Genomic DNA, 18,713 nt, shown 5'->3' on the forward strand with positions numbered 1-18,713 from the left:
ATGAATTGTGGTTTGGCAAGAAACCTAAACTATCGTTTCTTAAAGTTCGGGGCTGCGATGCTTATGTGAAAAAGCTTCAACCTGATAAGCTCGAACCCAAATCGGAGAAATGTGTCTTCATAGGATACCCAAAGGAGACTGTTGGGTACACCTTCTATCACAGATCCGAAGGCAAGATATTCGTTGCTAAGCATGGATACTTTCTAGAGAAGGAGTTTCTCTCGAAAGAAGTGAGTGGGAGGAAAGTAGAACTTGATGAGGTAGTTGTACCTTCTCTCGAATTGGAAAATGGTTCATCGTAGAAATCAGTTCCAGTGATGCCTACATCAATTAGTGAGGAAGTTAATGATGACACTACTGCAGGATGCTGCTAACGCGACACTACGATCAGAGACCCTTCGAGAAACTATGTGCGATGCCATAATCGCAAACGGTGCTGTATGAAAACCGTCAGAAATGTGTAAAATGTTTGTGATGACGGATGCATCAAACACGGTTTAGGTTTTAGTTGCGTGTGCGATGAAGGGCATATGGTTCAGTTCAATGAACTGTTTGCGATGAGGAGGAACAAAAGAAACGGGCAGCCAGATGGAGGCGTGTGCGATACACAGCGTATGGTTCACTCGGATGAACCGTTTGTGATTAGGCAACACAAAAGAAACGGTCAGCCAGATCAAAGGTGTGTGCGATATACGACACGCGGTTCACTCGAATGAAATGTTTGCGTTGAGACATGAGAACAGAAATGGCTCAACTTAACAAGATGTGTGTGATACGCGGCAAACAGGTTTGTAATCAGAAATGTGTCTGAAGACCGACAAGAACATAGACGGTTGCTGCTAATAAGACATGTGTGTTGTGAGCAACCGATTGCTGGTATACAATTGTGAGTGATTGATGAAAACATCACCGACAAGTTCCATTGTTTAGTCCGTGTGCGATGTGATTTTCTTTGTCCGCACACCATCTACGCTCTATCTACAGAGCATCAACATATATACTTAAAAAGACATCATTGCATAACCAAATTAAGCAAATAATTACACAAGTGACTACACACATAACATTTGCACACACCAAACTAAGCAATTACATGCATACTAAAGTAGGAGAAACGAGGATCTAATCATCTACTTATTGTTGTGACGACGCTTGCCATTGCTCTACTTCCGGCTGGATCCCTGGCCGTTTTGGGGAAGGAGGGACTTCCTCATGTCAACGATCCGCCGGTACATGTCGTAGCTCGTGTACGCCTCCTTGGCCGCGTACATGACGTGAGCTTTGTCGAGTTTCTCCATCCAGGCCGAGTGCCAGGCACGCTTGTCCTTGTTGCACGAATCCTTCATGTCTCTATAGTAGGGGTCGATGCTGGCCTCGGCGAGGTGAACCAGTGAGTCCTTCTCATGCTCCTTGCTGCCCCTGATCTTGTATTGGCCCTGGATGTCGACAAGATTCTGGCAGGCGATGCCCGAATTCTCGAGCGCCTTTACATCGTTGGTGATGTCCATCGTAGAAAACATGTAGTGGGGGATGTTGACAAACCTGGCGAAACGCTCGCAAGGCCTTGTGGCCAGGCAGTAGTGGTAGACGAGGACGTGGTGGTGCACGCACATCTAGGCGACGGCGACCTTGGGACAAGACCCGGCACGAGCGTAGGTGTACTCGAGGTCGAACCCGACCACCTTGTACTTCTCCTTGGCAAGCAACAGCTCTGTGATGTGGATGGAGTGCGCTGCCCAGGCCGGGTCATTGGTGTACACCACCGAGAGGTCCATGAACCTTCTGTGGGTGTCCACCACGGCACGAATGGTGAACTGTTGCTCGTCGTCGACAGCCGCTCGGAGCGCCATTGGAGCCGCGCAGGATACCCTCTAAGAGTTTCTCATGGTGGGTGTGCTTCTTGCAATGGTGGGGCTTGATCGAAAGGTTGAAGAGACACAAGGGTAGGTTAATGGTTGTTGTAATAAATGGGGGCCGGCCGGCCTGTAATCGTCACATCTTGTCACGGCTTCATAGCGGAGGATTCCAGAATCCAGTGCACGCTTGACAACACCACACCCCAGGCATGGGCTCGAAGAGCCTGTTCCTGCGCTACCGCGCTGTTTACCGTGCAAGCTTCCCGCCCGGCTAGTTTGGCCACACGTTGGCTAGAAGAGGGACAAATCATGGGCGTTTATTGGCAAAAAGCTTTATAAAATGAAGTGTGTGAAATGACTTCGATCATAAGTTTACCCTTGGGTGATGAGGTCAAAGTTACATAGAAGGGTGATGATGGAAACTCGAGTGCGATAATTAATTCTGCGCTCTACAGTGCACACGGTGGAAGAAACCAACCGTGTGCAATAATGTCAAAGATCGCAGTCGAGTTAGCTATACAGATCGTGTGCTGTGAGATCGACAAGGTAAAATGATTCGAGAATGGTTAATAAAATCTAAGACCATTGCATATTATGGTCAAAATAGTGCTAGCAATATACGAGTCTCTGTTGGGGAATGCGGTAGTTTCAAAAAAAATCCTACGCACACGCAAGATCATGGTGATGCACAGCAACGAGAGGGGAGAGTATCGTCTGCGTACCCTCGAAGACCGTAAGCGGAAGCATTATGACAACGCGATTGATGTAGTCGTACGTCTTCACGATCGACCGATCTAGTACAGAAGATACGACACCTCCGCGATCTGCACACGTTCGGCTTGGTGACGTCTCGCGAACTCATGATCCAGTAGAGCTTCGAGGGAGAGCTTCGTCAGCACGACGGCATGATGACGGTGATGATGTTGCTACCGGAACAGTGCTTCGCCTAAGCACCGCTACGATATTACCGAGGTGGATTATGGTGGAGGGGGGCACCGCACACGGCTAAAGATCAATGATCAACTTGTGTGTCTATGGGGTCCCCCCTCCCCCGTATATAAAGGATTAGAGGAGGGGGAGGGGCCGGCCTCTCTAGGCGCGCACGAAGGGAGTCCTACTCCCACCGGGAGTAGGATTCCCCCCTTCCCTTTGTTGGTTCTAGGAGAGAAGGAAGGAAAGGGGGGCTGTTCCCCTTCCCAATTCGGGTAGGGCTTGGTGGGGGCGCGCCCCCTCCTTTGGTTCTTTCCCCTCTCTTCCACTAAGGCCTAATAAGGCCCATATACCTCCCGGGGGGTTCCGGTAACCTCCCGGTACTCCAGTATACTCCCGATTTCACCCGAAACCATTCCAATGTCCAAACATAGGCTTCCAATATATCGATCTTTACGTCTCAACCATTTCAAGACTCCTCGTCATGTTCGTGATCAAATCTAGGACTCCGAACTACCTTCGATACATCAAAACACATAAACTCGTAATACTGATCGTCACCGAACGTTAAGCGTGCGGACCCTACGGGTTCGAGAACTATGTAGACATGACCGAGACATGTCTCCGGTCAATAATCAATAGCGGAACCTGGATGCTCATATTGGTTCCTACATATTCTACGAAGATCTTTATCGGTCAAACCGCATAATGATATACGTTGTTCCCTTTGTCATTGGTATGTTACTTGCCCGAGATTCGATCGTCGGTATCTCAATACCTAGTTCAATCTCGTTGCCGGCAAGTCTCTTTACTTGTTCGGTAATGCTACATCCCGTAACTAACTCATCAACAACATTGCTTGCAAGGCTTATAGTGATGCACATTACCGAGAGGGCCCAGTGTAGCGACCCGGCCCAAATGGATCAAGTCTCTGTGCTTAAGTGTCATCCCTGGATCGGTATGCTGACACACACAGTACTCGAGGATTTATAACAGAGGTAAATCACATGTATAAAATAACGTAGATACTATTACCTCGATCCAAATAGCGGAAGTAACAAGGTTGTGGATTCCCATCAACACAAACGGCAAAGTTGAGTGTAGAAATCGTAACCCTAACGTATCACTTACTCGTCGTAAGAAATCCTGCAACATGAGACGTTGCAGCCACAAGGGTCAGTACATTGAATGTACTGGCAAATTCACACCATAGAGAATGATGAACAATGGCTATCACTACATGCATATTTGGCTGGTGGAAAAGCTCTACGGTTATAAGGTTTTTGCGAAAAGCCAATTTTTCCCTACTACAAAGAAATATATTTTATTTAACTATCATGGTGGTTGTTGAACATTGAGAATGGTTGACAGCATTCTCAATCCCAATTAAGTAACATCATTAAACCCAACAAACTTAATTTAAAGTAACATGATGAGATTCACATGATAATCCAAGTACTAGATACTCAAAACGTCCATAACCGGGGACACGGCTAATCATGATTAGTTTATACACTCTGCAGAGGTTTGCGCACTTTTCCCCACAAGACTCGATCTCCTCCGTTGGATTTCTCGCACTACATGGTGTTTGAGAAACGGATGACCGAGACATAGTCTTTCAGAAGCGTTTGCACCTTACGATGGGTAGACCGTACCACCTACAACCCCTACATCTGCTAGTCTATCACTGTAAGAGTTCACATGGCTTAGTCAACTATGCTAGAGCCCATAATAGCTTGTGGCTGCACACGGAAGTTTCTAGCATGAATAATCTCATGATCCCTTTGAGCCTAGGTGGCGGTCCATAAAAAAACAGGCAATCCTGGTCTACCCAGGTGCCTAGATAGGCAATCCTGGAATAACCTGGTGCCTCAATCCACCCAGATGTGTGTTTAAGTTGCCACCTTAAGTAAACCATTAATTAACAATCTCACATCTGTCATGAATACTCTCAAAACCCAATCCACGTCTATGAGCATAGCATGGCACTATAAGCATAACGTAATAGTAACTCCCAAGGTTTGAATGCAGGGCAATAGGTTCCTACCTCATCAACTACTTCCCAATACCCACATGTTATCAATCCTACTCATGCAATGTTTGAGGGTTGTAACTAATGCATAAAAACTGGGTATGAAAAGGGATATGATCAAAGTGTGAACTTGCCTGCAATGTTGATGAAGATGATTCACACTCAAAACTCTTGATAGCTCTACTCGTCACACTCCGGTCAATCTATCGTAATCAAGCAATAGTAACCACACATAAGCAATCACTCAAAAGATCACAAAGATCGAAGAAGACGATTCGGAAAACATCAAAACCAAGAAAATAGCTCTTGCAACAGAAAACAATTTCTAACAGTACCAAAATTATGTGAATTTGGCCTTATCGGAATGTTTAGGTCAAGAGCTTCGATTTGCAAAAAGAATCAACTGAAACGGAGCTACGAAACTCAAGTTATGATCAAACGAAGTTTGAATTCAAATCTGATCTAATTCAAATTTTAAACTTTTCAAAAACATGTTTGAGTTGGATTAATGGATAGAGGAGATCATAACGAAGATGTGGGCGTTGGTTTCGTTGAATTTGGACTAACGAGTAAAAAGTTATAGTCGTTTGAAGTACAGGGACTAATTTGTGAAGAAATTTATCACGAATAGGTCCCTGGCCAAGATTAAACAGAAAAAGAAAAAACTAAATTACGAACGTTCGTTACCGAACGCGATGGATTCGTTCGCTCCGAAGGGATAGACAGCGAACGTTCTCTGAATAGGCCTAACTAAAAAAAGAAAACCGATCTAAAAGAAAAAAACCAGTTCACGCTTTTGGGGTTTTACCGGTCGGGCGGCTCGTCGGTTTTTTTTTTTAAATCGGGGCTGGCGGCGGTTGGCAGATCGGCGGCAGCGGCGTGCATCCGGCGAGCTCCGGCGTCTGCGGCAGCAGCGGCTCCGGCGGGCAAGCGGCGCGGGGCGCGCGGGGCAAGGCGGCGGCGGTGCAGGCGATGCAGCGGCGCGGCGGCGCTAGGCGGTGGCGCAGGCGAACAGCTGCGCGGCGGCGACGGGATGCGGGAGGCGGCGATGCGGCGAGGAGGAGAGGAGAGAGGGCGGCGGTGGATCGGGGTCGAGGGGCCCGAGTGCGGCTTAAATAGGGGGGGGCGGCGAACCTCGGGAGGAGTCCCGAGCTCCCACGGTGGCGCGGCGTGCTGGCTCGGGACTTTGTCCCGAGCTCGGAGACGAGCGGCGTGGGCCGCCTGGGCCGTGGCCTGGCGAACTGGGCCGGCCCGGTCCGGTTGGTCCGAAGATATTTTTTAACATTTTCTCAGAAAATAGAAACAGAAAATAAATAAATAAATATATTATATAGGCATATAATATATCAAAATTTTCCGAATTTTTTTCTACAAGATGAACATTTTCCTAGCATTAAACAAAATTTACACAAATTCAGATAATTCAAAGAGTGCTACTGGTCTAATAAAATACAACAAAAAATCATTTTAAAAATACCAAAATGATTTCAATTTAATTTTTCTCCAATTTTCTAATGTAGGGAATCATGTTACCCTAATTTCCATATATTTTATTTTTGGAGAAAAATAATTTGAATAAAACTCAAATAAATCCAAATTGAAAATTAATTCCAAAAGGACCTTGAAATTGATCCTTTGAAACTCCCAACTCATATTTCATATAATTTGAATAAGTCATTTTATCTTCGCTCGTGAAAATCATTGAGTTGCATAAAGTTTTAGAATTGGAAATATTCTCAAATGAAATTCAAATATTTTCAACACCCCTTGTCATTTAAATAAATGGAAGAAGTCATGTCATCTTCTCTCCAGGGTTTCGTGGTGAAAAGAATTTGAATTCACGGAGATCATAAAATGCAAGGTGAAAGTTTGGGAAAGTCCTTTTATTCCCTCTCATTTAACTTTCAAAAAGTTCCGAATTTCACTCACTTTCAGTCAATCAATCAAACAGTCAATCAAATCTATCTATTTATTATAACATTCCAAAATTTCGAATTTTGGGATGTTACACCCGGAGATACCTCTCCGACAATCGGAGTGACAAATCCTAATCTTGATCCATGCCAACTCAACAAACACCATCGGAGACACCTGTAGAGCACCTTTATAATCACCTAGTTACGTTGTGACATTTGGTAGGACACAAAGTATTCCTCCGGTATTCGAGAGTTGCATGATCTCATAGTCATAGGAACATGTATAGTTATGGAGAAAGCAATATCAACAAACTAAATGATCATCGTGCTAAGATAACGGATGGGTCAAGTCAATCACATCATTCTCTAATGATGTGATCCCGTTAATCAAATGACAACTCATGTCTATGGTTAGGAAACATAACCATCATTGATTCAACGAGTTAGTCAAGTAGAGGCAAACTAGTGGCACTCTGTTTGTCTATGTATTCACACATGTACTAAGTTTCCGGTTAATACAATTCTAGCATGAATAATAAACATTTATCATGATGTAAGGAAATATAAATAACAACTTTATTATTGCCTCTAGGGCATATTTCCTTCAGTATCCCACTTGCACTAGAGTTAATAATCTAGATTACATTGTAATGATTCTAACACCCATGGAGTCTTGGTGCTGATCATGTTTTGCTCATGTGAGAGGCTTAGTCAATGGGTCTGCAACATTCAGATCCGTATGTATCTTGCAAATCTCTATGTCGCCCTCCTTGACTTGATAGCGGATGGAATTGAAGCATTTCTTGATGTGCTTGGTTCTCTTGTGAAATCTGGATTCCTTTGCCAAGGCAATTGCACCAGTATTGTCACAAAAGATTTTCATTGGACCCGATGCACTAGGTATGACACCTAGATCGGATATGAACTCCTTCATCCAGACTCCTTCATTTGCTGCTTCCGAAGCAGCTATGTATTCCGCTTCACATGTAGATCCTGCCACGACGCTCTGCTTGGAACTGCACCAACTGATAGCTCCATCATTCAATAAAAACACGTATCCGGTTTGTGACTTAAAGTCATCCGGATCAGTATCAAAGCTTGCATCGACGTAACCGTTTACGACGAGCTCTTTGTCACCTCCATATACGAGAAACATATCCTTAGTCCTTTTCAGGTATTTCAGGATGTTCTTGACCGTTGTCCAGTGATCCACTCCTGGATCACTTTGGTACCTCCCTGCTAAACTTATAGCAAGGCACACATCAGGTCTGGTGCACTGCATTGCATACATGATAGAGCCTATGGCTGAAGCATAGGGAACACCTTTTATTTTCTCTCTATGTTCTGCAGTGGTCAGGCATTGAGTCTGACTCAACTTCACACCTTGTAATGCAGGCAAGAACCCTTTCTTTGTCTGATCCATTTTGAACTTCTTCAAAACTTTATCAAGGTATGTGCTTTGTGAAAGTCCAATCAGGCGTCCTGATCTATCTCTATAGATCTTGATGCCCAATATATAAGTAGCTTCACCGAGGTCTTTCATTGAAATTCTTATTCAAGTATCCTTTTATGCTATTCAGAAATTCAGTATCATTTTTGATCAACAATATGTCATCTACATATAATATCAGAAATGCTACGGAGCTCCCACTCAGTTTCATGTAAATACATGCTTCTCCAAAAGTCTGTACAAAACCATATGCTTTGATCACACTATCAAAACGTATATTCCAACTTCGAGAGGCTTGCACCAGTCCATAAATGGATTGCTGGAGCTTGCACACGTTGTTAGCACCTTTTGGATCGACTAAACCTTCTGGTTGCATCATATTCAACTCTTCTTTAAGGTATCCATTGAGGAATGCAATTTTGACATCCATTTGCCAAATTTCATAATCATAAAATGCGGCAATTGCTAACATGATTCGGACGGACTTAAGCATCACTACGGGTGAGAAGGTCTCATCGTAGTCAACTCCTTGAACTTGTCGAAAACCTTTTGCAACAAGTCGAACTTTGTAGACAGTAACATTACCGTCAGCGTCAGTCTTCTTCTTGAAGATCCATTTATTCTCTATGGCCTGCCGATCATTGGGCAAGTCAACCAAAGTCCATAATTTGTTCTCATACATGGATCCCATCTCAGATTTCATGGCCTCAAGCCATTTTGCGGAATCTGGGCTCATCATCGCTTCCTCATAGTTTGTAGGTTCGTCATGGTCAAGTAACATGACTTCCAGAATAGGATTATCGTACCATTCTGGTGCGGATCTTACTCTGGTTGACCTACGAGGTTCGGTAGTAACTTGATCAGAAGTTTCATGATCATCATCATTAGCTTCCTCACTTACTGGTGTAGGAATCGCTGGAACTTATTCCAGTGATGAACTACTTTCCAATAAGGGAGAAGGTACAATTACCTCGTCAAGTTCTACTTTCCTCCCACTCACTTCTTTCAAGAGAAACTCCTTCTCTAGAAAGGATCCATTCTTAGCAATGAATATCTTGCCTTCGGATCTGTGATAGAAGGTGTACCCAACAGTCTCCTTTGGGTATCCTATGAAGACACATTTCTTCTATTTGCTTCGAGATTATTAGGTTGAAGCTTTTTCACATAAGCATCGCAACCCCAAACTTTAAAAAACGACAACTTGGGTTTCTTGCCAAACCACAGTTCATAAGGTGTCGTCTCGACGAATTTAGATGGTGCCTTATTTAATGTGAATGCAGCCGTCTCTAAAGCATAACCCCAAAACGATAGTGGTAAATCAGTGAGAGATATCATAGATCGCACCATATCTAATAAAGTGCGATTACGACGTTCGGACACACCATTACGTTGTGGTGTTCCAGGTGGCGTAAGTTGCAAAACTATTCCGCATTGTTTCAAATGAAGTCCAAACTCATAACTCAAATACTCACCTCCACGATCAGATTGTAGAAACTTGATTTTCTTGTTACGATGATTTTCCACTTCACTCTGAAATTCTTTGAACTTTTCAAATGTTTCAGACTTATGTTTCATCAAGTAGATATACCCATATCTGCTCAAATCATCTGTGAAGGCGAGAAAATAACGATATCCGCCGCGAGCTTCATGTTCATTGGACCACATACATCAGTATGTATGATTTCCAATAACTCTGTAGCTCGCTCCATTGTTCCGGAGAACGGAGTTTTAGTCATCTTGCCCATGAGGCATGGTTCGAAAGTACCAAGTGATTCATAATCAAGTGATTCCAGAAGTCCATCAGAATGGAGTTTCTTCATGCGCTTTACACCAATATGACCTAAACATCAGTGCCACAAATAAGTTGCACTATCATTATCAACTCTGCATCTTTTGGCTTCAATACTATGAACATGTGTATCACTACTATCAAGATTTAGTAAAAATAGACCACTCATCAAGGGTGCATGACCATAAAAGATATTACTTATATAAATAGAACAACCATTATTCTCTGATTTAAATGAATAACCATCTCGCAATAAATAAGATCCAGATATAATGTTCATGCTCAACGCTGGCACCAAATAATAATTATTCAGGTCTAAAACTAATCCCCAAGGTAGATGTAGAGGTAGCGTGCCGACGGCGATCACATCGACTTTGGAACCATTTCCCACGCGCATCGTCACCTCTCCTTAGCTAATCTTCGCTTAATCCGTAGCCCTTGTTTCGAGTTGCAAATGTTAGCAACTGAACTAGTATCAAATACCGAGGCACTACTACGAGCATTAGTAAGGTACACATCAATAACATGTATATCAAATATACCTTTCACTTTGCCATCCTTCTTCTCCGCCAAATACTTGGGGTGGTTCCGCTTCCAGTCACCAGTTCCTTTGCACCAGACTTGGGTTTCTTCACTTGTGCAGCAACTGGCTTGCTGTTCTTCTTGAAGTTCCCCTTCTTCCCTTTACCCTTTTTCTTGAAACCGATGGTCTTGTTAACCATCAACACTTGATGCTCCTTCTTGATTTCTACCTCCACAGCCTTGAGCATTGCAAAGAGCTCGGGAATCGTCTTATGCATCCCTTGCATATTATAGTTCATCACGAAGCTCTTGTAGCTTGGTGGCAGTGATTGAAGAACTTTGGCAATGACATTATCATCAGGAAGATTAACTCCCAGTTGAGTCAAGTGGTTGTGGTACCCAGACATTCTGAGTATATGTTCACTCACAGAACTATTCTCCTCCATCTTGCAATTGTAGAACTTATTGGAGACTTCATATCTCTCAATCCTGGCACTTGCTTGAAATATCAACTTCAACTCCTGGAACATCTCATATGCTCCATGACGTTCAAAACGTCGTTGAAATCCCGGTTCTAAGCCGTAAAGCATGGCACACTGAACTATCGAGTAGTCATCAGCTTTGCTCTGCCAGGTGTTCATAACATCTGGCGTTGCTCCTGCAGCGGGTTTGTCACCTAGAGGTGCTTCCAGAACTTAATTCTTCTGTGCAGCAATGAGGATAATCCTCAAGTTACGGACCCAGTCTGTGTAGTTGCTACCATCATCTTTCAACTTAGCTTTCTCTAGGAACACATTAAAATTCAACGGAACAACAACACAGGCCATCTATCTACAAAAACATAGACATGCAAAATACTATCAGGTACTAAGTTCATGATAAATTAAAGTTCAATTAATCAAATTACGTAAGAACTCCCACTTAGATAGACATCCTCTAATCATTTAAGTGATCACGTGATCCATATCAACTAAACCATGTCCGATCATCACGTGAGATGGAGTAGTTTTCAATGGTGAACATCACTATGTTGATCATATCTACTATATGATTCACGCTCGACATTTCGGTCTCCAGTGTTCCGAGGCCATATCTGCATATGCTAGGCTCGTCAAGTTTAACCTGAGTATTCTGCGTGTGCAAAACTGGCTTGCACCCGTTGTATTGGAACATAGAGCTTATCACACCCAATCATCATGTGGTGTGTCGGCACGATGAACTGTAGCAACGGTGCATACTCAGGAAGAACACTTATACCTTGAAATTTAGTGAGAAATCATCTTATAATTCTACCGCCGAACTAAGCAAGATAAGATGCATAAAGGATAAACATCACATGCAATCAATATAAGTGATATGATATGTCCATCATCATCTTGTGCCTTTGATCTTCATCTCCAAAGCACCGTCATGATCACCATCGTCACCGGCTTGACACCTTGATCTCCATCGATGCATCGTTATCGTCTCACCAACTATTGCTTCTATGACTATCGCTACCGCTTAGTGATAAAGTAAAGCAATTACATGGCGATTGCATTTCATACAATAAAGCGACAACCATATGGCTCCTGCCAGTTGCCGATAACTGTGTTACAAAACATGATCATCTCATACAATAAAATTTAGCATCATGTCTTGACCATATCACATCACAACATGCCCTGCAAAAACAAGTTAAACGTCCTCTACTTTGTTGTTGCAAGTTTTCGTGGTTGCTACGGGCTAAGAAAGAACCGTTCTTACCTACGCATCAAAAACCCACAACGCTGTATAGTGATTGCTTTTTGATCTTCAGAAAGAACCATGTTCATTGAATCTGATTCAACTAAAGCTGGAGAAACAGACACCCACTAGGCACCTGTGTGCGAAGCACGTCGGTAGAACCAGTCTCACGTGTCGTGGAATTGTCACGGCAGATGTCCTTAATGTCAGGACTTAGTCGCGAGGCCAACGCATCTATGTGGTAGCTTGAGAGGGGTTGAGCGGGACGAGGGACGCGATGTTTTACCCAGGTTCGGCCCCTCACGGTGGAGGTAAAAGCCTACATCCTGCTTCATTGATATTGATGATGATGATCACGGTTAAAAGAGTGCTCTATCTCGAGAGCTATTGTCTAAACCTAACTTGTCCAACTTGTGGAACTTGTGAATCTTGTCCCTTTTTGGGAGCCCTGCCCCTCCTTATATATGTTGGAGGGGCGTGTTACATGTAGAGTCCTATTAGGATTAGGACTAGTCTATCTCTAATACAAACCGGATACAAGTCCAGGTCTTAACACTTTGTAAGATAAACGTTCCTTATGCCTTTCCTCTTAAACCGGCCCACCATTAATATAAACCGGCATGTTGGGCCTTGGGCCTTGTCATCCATCTGGAACACGCGCCAGGTCACCAATGAGTCTTCAGGCTCGTGAATCGTCATACCAGTGAACCGCCAGACACGTAAACTGCCAATCACGTAAACCGCCAATCCTCTGTCGGTTTACCAATGAAATGCCTAGTCCGGTCGGGTTATACTTCCGGCCGGTTTACACTGCAGGGTATATCCCCGACAGTACGCGTAATGTCGGTCTGGGCCGCTGCATCCAACAATGCCGCTGAATCAAGAATCAACTAGTGACGGCAAGCAATATGTATATACCCACGCCCACAACTCCTTTGTGTTCTACTCGTGCATATAACATCTATGCATAAACCTGGCTCCGATGCCACTGTTGGGGAACGCAGTAATTTCAAAAAAAAATCATACGCACACACAAGATCATGGTGATGCACAGCAACGAGAGGGAAGAGTATCGTCTACGTACCCTCGTAGACCGTAAGCGGAAGCGTTATGACAACGTGGTTGATGTAGTTGTACGTCTTCACGATCGACCGATCTAGTACCGAAGATACGACACCTCCGCGATCTGCACACGTTCGGCTTGGTGATGTCCCGCGAACTCATGATCCAGTAGAGCTTCGAGCGAGAGCTTCGTCAGCACGACGGCGTGATGACAGTGACGATGTTTCTACCGGAACAGGGCTTCGCCTAAGCACCGCTACGATATTACCGAGGTGGATTATGGTGGAGGGGGGCACCGCACACGGCTAAAGATCAATGATCAACTTGTGTGTCTATTGGGTGCCCCCTCCCCCGTATATAAAGGAGTGGAGGAAGGGGAGGGGGCCGGCCTCTCTAGGCGCGCCCCAAGGGAGTCCTACTCCTACCGAGAGTAGGATTCCCCCCTTCCCTTTGTTGGTTCTAGGAGAGAAGGAAGGAGGAGGAAGAAGGAAGGAAAGGCGGGCCGGCCCCCTTCCCAATTCGGATAGGGCTTGGTGGGGGCACGCCCCCTCCTTTGCTTCTTTCCCCTCTCTTCCACTAAGGCCCAATAAGGCCCATCTACCTCCCGGGGGGTTCCGGTAACCTCCCGGTACTCCTGTATACTCCCGATTTCACCTGGAACCATCCCGATGTCCAAACATAGGCTTCCAATATATCGATCTTTACGTCTCGACCATTACAAGACTCCTTGTCATGTCTATGATCAAATCCGGGACTCCGAACTACCTTTGGTACATCAAAACACATAAACTCGTAATACCGATCGTCACCGAACGTTAAGCGTGCGGACCCTACGGGTTCGAGAACTATGTAGACACGACCGAGACATATCTCCGGTCAAGAACCAATAGCGGAACCTGGATGCTCATATTGGTTCCTACATATTCTACGAAGATCTTTATCGGTCAAACCGCATAACGATATATGTTGTTCCCTTTGTCATCGGTATGTTACTTGCCCAAGATTCGATCGTCGGTATCTCAATACCTAGTTCAATCTCGTTACCGGCAAGTCTCTTTACTCGTTCTGTAATGCTACATCCCGTAACTAACCCATTAGCTACATTGCTTGCAAGGCTTATAGTGATGTACATTATCGAGAGGGCCCAGAGATACCTCTCCGACAATCGGAGTGACAAATCCTAATCTTGATCCATGCCAACTCAACAAACACCATCGGAGACACCTGTAGAGCACCTTTATAATCACCCGGTTACATTGTGACGTTTGGTAGCACACAAAGTGTTCCTCCGGTATTCAGGAGTTGCATGATCTCATAGTCGTAGGAACATGTATAGATGGAGAAAGCAATATCAACAAACTAAACGATCATCGTGCTAAGCTAATGGATGGGTCAAGTCAATCACATCATTCTCTAATGATGTGATCCCGTTAATCAAATAACAACCCATGTATATGGTTAGGAAACATAACCATCATTGATTCAACGAGCTAGTCAAGTAGAGGCAAACTAGTGACACTCTGTTTGTCTATGTATTCACACATGTACTAAGTTTCCGGTTGATACAATTCTAGCATGAATAATAAAAATTTATCATGATATAAGGAAATATAAATAACAACTTTATTATTGCCTCTAGGGCATATTTCCTTCAGTCTCATACGATGCCATTTCAACGATTGTTCCACAAAAGCTTGAGATGTTACAAGGTTCAAATTCCAGAGTTATATGGCTCAAATTCGAAGATTACAAGGTTCAAACTGATATTAGAAATGAAATTCAGCTCATCAGCTGCAAACGCTCGCGCTGATGCGCTGAACATGGATATCAGAGATGTTCAAACTAATATCACCGCTTCTAAGTCAGGCTTCGAAACCTCACAATTTTTGCAAAGGGGTCAGCCGCTGAGAAGTCATGTATGGGGTTGACCCGATGACTTCCGATTACTCTATCATCTGAAGTTCCAAAATGAAATTCAACAGTTTTGGAGCCTACTCCATTCTGCCGCAGGCGCCGACGCTGATCAACAGACCATTCATTTTTGCGAAATAAATGTAGGGCAAACCTCATTTCCTTCAGTACCCTTGCTCTGAGAACAAATAACCTGGCAAATATAATCTCCGGTAAGGCCCCTCGGTAGGAGTTCAAAGTAATTTCTGAGAGATGCAGATCTAGGCATTCGACGTGATTGTTATATTATATCACATTATCCACCACTAGGCCTAATCTTATCTGCAAAAGAATAAAATGTGTTAGTGCCTACATGCAGTTTTGAACATTACTACATGCCTACCTATTTGGTTTGCAGGATTTATAAAATGCACTAACATGCCATCTTCGATCTGACATGATTAACATGGGCATTTGATTACATTCTAGAAAAATGTAGCCTTCTTCACAAGAGGTTGGAGTGGATGAGAAGTTCCCTAAGAAAACTAGTACAAATGAATGCAAAGGAGAAATGCTTATTGTTTGTAACTATATGGATCAAGCAACCAATATGGGGGGCATGTATGTACTGAAATCCTCCAAAAGAACCTTCAGAAATCGTAGTACATTGTCATTGTAAACTTGGAAAAAGGTGTCACAAAATGAACTCCCTTATGGTTAACATTTAACAGGAAAGGAACATCACCTCGATATATAGCTTCTCCAGGCACAGAAAGCATCTCAGGAAACTGACAACTTGCTCCAGGTCGGGCCCGATAGATTCTAGTGCCAAGACCTTCACTGTGCACAGTTTCGGGGTCAAGCTTGTCGGAATCATTTTTTGAATGACAGATAAACAAACATCTTCAATAGAAATAATGTTATTTTGTAGAAGGAGAGGTAGAAGGCGGCTGTTGTACCTGAACGGGTGTGGATCCAATAACAAGTTCGGAGTATTTGTCACACAAGTAGCCCACCACTGTCAATTTTGGCGCAGAAATGACAATGATTCTTGTTGGACCTTCTTGATCAACTACAAGTAATCTCTCAAGTGCAGGTGTGTCCTGGATGACCATACCGTGGTCCACCTTTTGTGATGTCTTCCTGCTGCACCAGCAACAGACATAAATAGTCCGAAGAGTCATGGAGGTGATGTGGAAGGTACTCAACCCATTGGATGCCCATCATATTAGGACTAAATTCATAACCAAAGCAAATTACCATGTTGTTCTTAAAGGACTCTCAAAAACATAATAGTCTGTAGTAATATGTAGGATTCGAATACTTCTGTAATTCCAAAAATCCTGAGAAATTAGGAAGTCCTAGGAAATTTTTTTATTGATGTACTGTAGTTAGTATTTTATCGCTCTCTGGTAAAAAATGAAAATTATTCTCGTGAGAGCATACTTTCTGTTTTTTACAGCAAGATCAAATTACAATAACCCAAGAAGATCCTAAAGGCTTTACTTGGCACACACACTAATTAAAACATAAAAACACAATCATAACAAAGGATAGATGATTAAGTTATTACTAAACAGGAACAAAAATAAAATTGGGTTGCCTCCCAACAAGCGCTATCGTTTAACGCCCCTAGCTAGGCATGATGATTTCAATGATGCTCACATAAAAGATAAGAATTGTAACATAAAGAGAGCATCATGAAGAATATGGCTAGCACATTTAAGTCTAACCCTCTTCCTATGCATAGGGATTTTGTGAGAAAACAACTTATGGGAACAATAATCAACTTGCATAGGAGGGGAAAACAAGCATAACTTCGAAACTTTAAGCACATAGAGAGGAAACTTGATATTATTGCAATTCCTACAAGCACATGTTCCTCCCTCATAATAATTTTCAGTAGCATCAAGAATGAATTAAACAATATAACCAGCACCTAAAGCATTCTTTTCATGATCTACAAGCATAGAAATTTTATTACTCTCTACATAAGCAAAATTCTTCTCAATCAGAATAGTGCGAGTATCATAAGAGACTCGAATACTATAAATTGTTTCCATATTAAAAGAGTAATGTTCAGAAAAAGGGTAATCATAATCATGACAAGTTTTATAAATATAATCATCACTACTTTTTATAGCATATGTATCATCACAATAATTATCATAAGTAGCAACTTTGTTCTCATCATAATCGATTGAAACCTCTTCCAAGATAGTGGAATCATCACTAAATAAAGTCATGATCTCTACAAATCCACTTTCATAATTATCACAATAAGATTCAACATCCTCCAAAATAGTGGGATTACTACTTCCTAAAGTTGACACTCTTCCAAACCCACTTTCATCAAGATAATCATCATCAGTAGAAGGCATGCTATCATCATAACAAATTTGCATATCAAAACTTGGGAGGCTAAAAATATCATCTTCATTAAACGTAGTATCCCCAAGCTTGGGACAAACATTAATTGCAGCAAATATATTCTCAAAAACATCATCTTCATCAAACATACTATCCCCAAGCTTGGGCCTTTTCATATCATAAGCATAATCACTCTCATCATTAATAGTATGGATAGCACCAATAGTATAGCAATTATCATCATCACAATGAGAAATAGGAGCAACATCATTTGGGAGAGATACCTTTCTACCTTTACTTCTCCATATTTTCTTTTTCTTCTTCACATCATGTGTGGGTTCAATCCTCTTTTTGGAGCTCCTTATTAATGAGATTGGTTGAATAGAAGGCTCCTCCTCGTTATCTGATTCATCGTAAAAATAATAGGAGAATATTGGGAAGTCTCTTCCCTTTCGTTAGTATTCTCTTCATCTTATATTTATTTTCTTTTCTTTATGTAATTGGCAATATAAGGATCTTCAATGCAATTCACTTCACAATACACATAAATTTCTTCTAGATCAATTTCGAGGAATTTCTCAAGGTTATATTCTGGAATATGTTTAGTTTGACGTTTCATTTCTTCATAACCCAAAAGCAAACTAAGTTCATTATGATGTGAAAGGGAAATCAAGTCATCACAATTTTTGGACACGATTCGATCATGAAACAATTTGCATTTGATATTTAAATGACCATGTTCATTGCAAAGTTCACAAGTATGGCTAAGATATTTAAAATTTTCAGAACTAACATCTAGCCTCTCTTGCAACCATTTAGTTTCTAAATACTTATGCCTCTTGCAAAATCTATCTTCCCTATTTGGTATGTACTTGCAAACTCTATGCACTCCACAAAAGTTGACATGCTTATAAGAGACATTTTCATCATGACTAGTGCAATCATCATTAGTACTATGGATATTCAAGGAGTTCATACTAATAACATTGCAATCATGCTCATCATTCAAAGATTTAGTGCCAAACATTTTATAGACTTCTTCTTCTAGCACTTGAGCACAATTTTCCTTTCCATCATTCTCACGAAAGATATTAAAAAGATGAAGCGTATGAGGCAAACTCAATTCCATTTTTTGTAGTTTTCTTTTATAAACTAAACTAGTGCTAAAACA

Source organism: Triticum urartu, chromosome 7 (genome assembly GCF_003073215.2).
Source record: "Triticum urartu cultivar G1812 chromosome 7, Tu2.1, whole genome shotgun sequence".
NCBI lineage: Eukaryota > Viridiplantae > Streptophyta > Magnoliopsida > Poales > Poaceae > Triticum > Triticum urartu.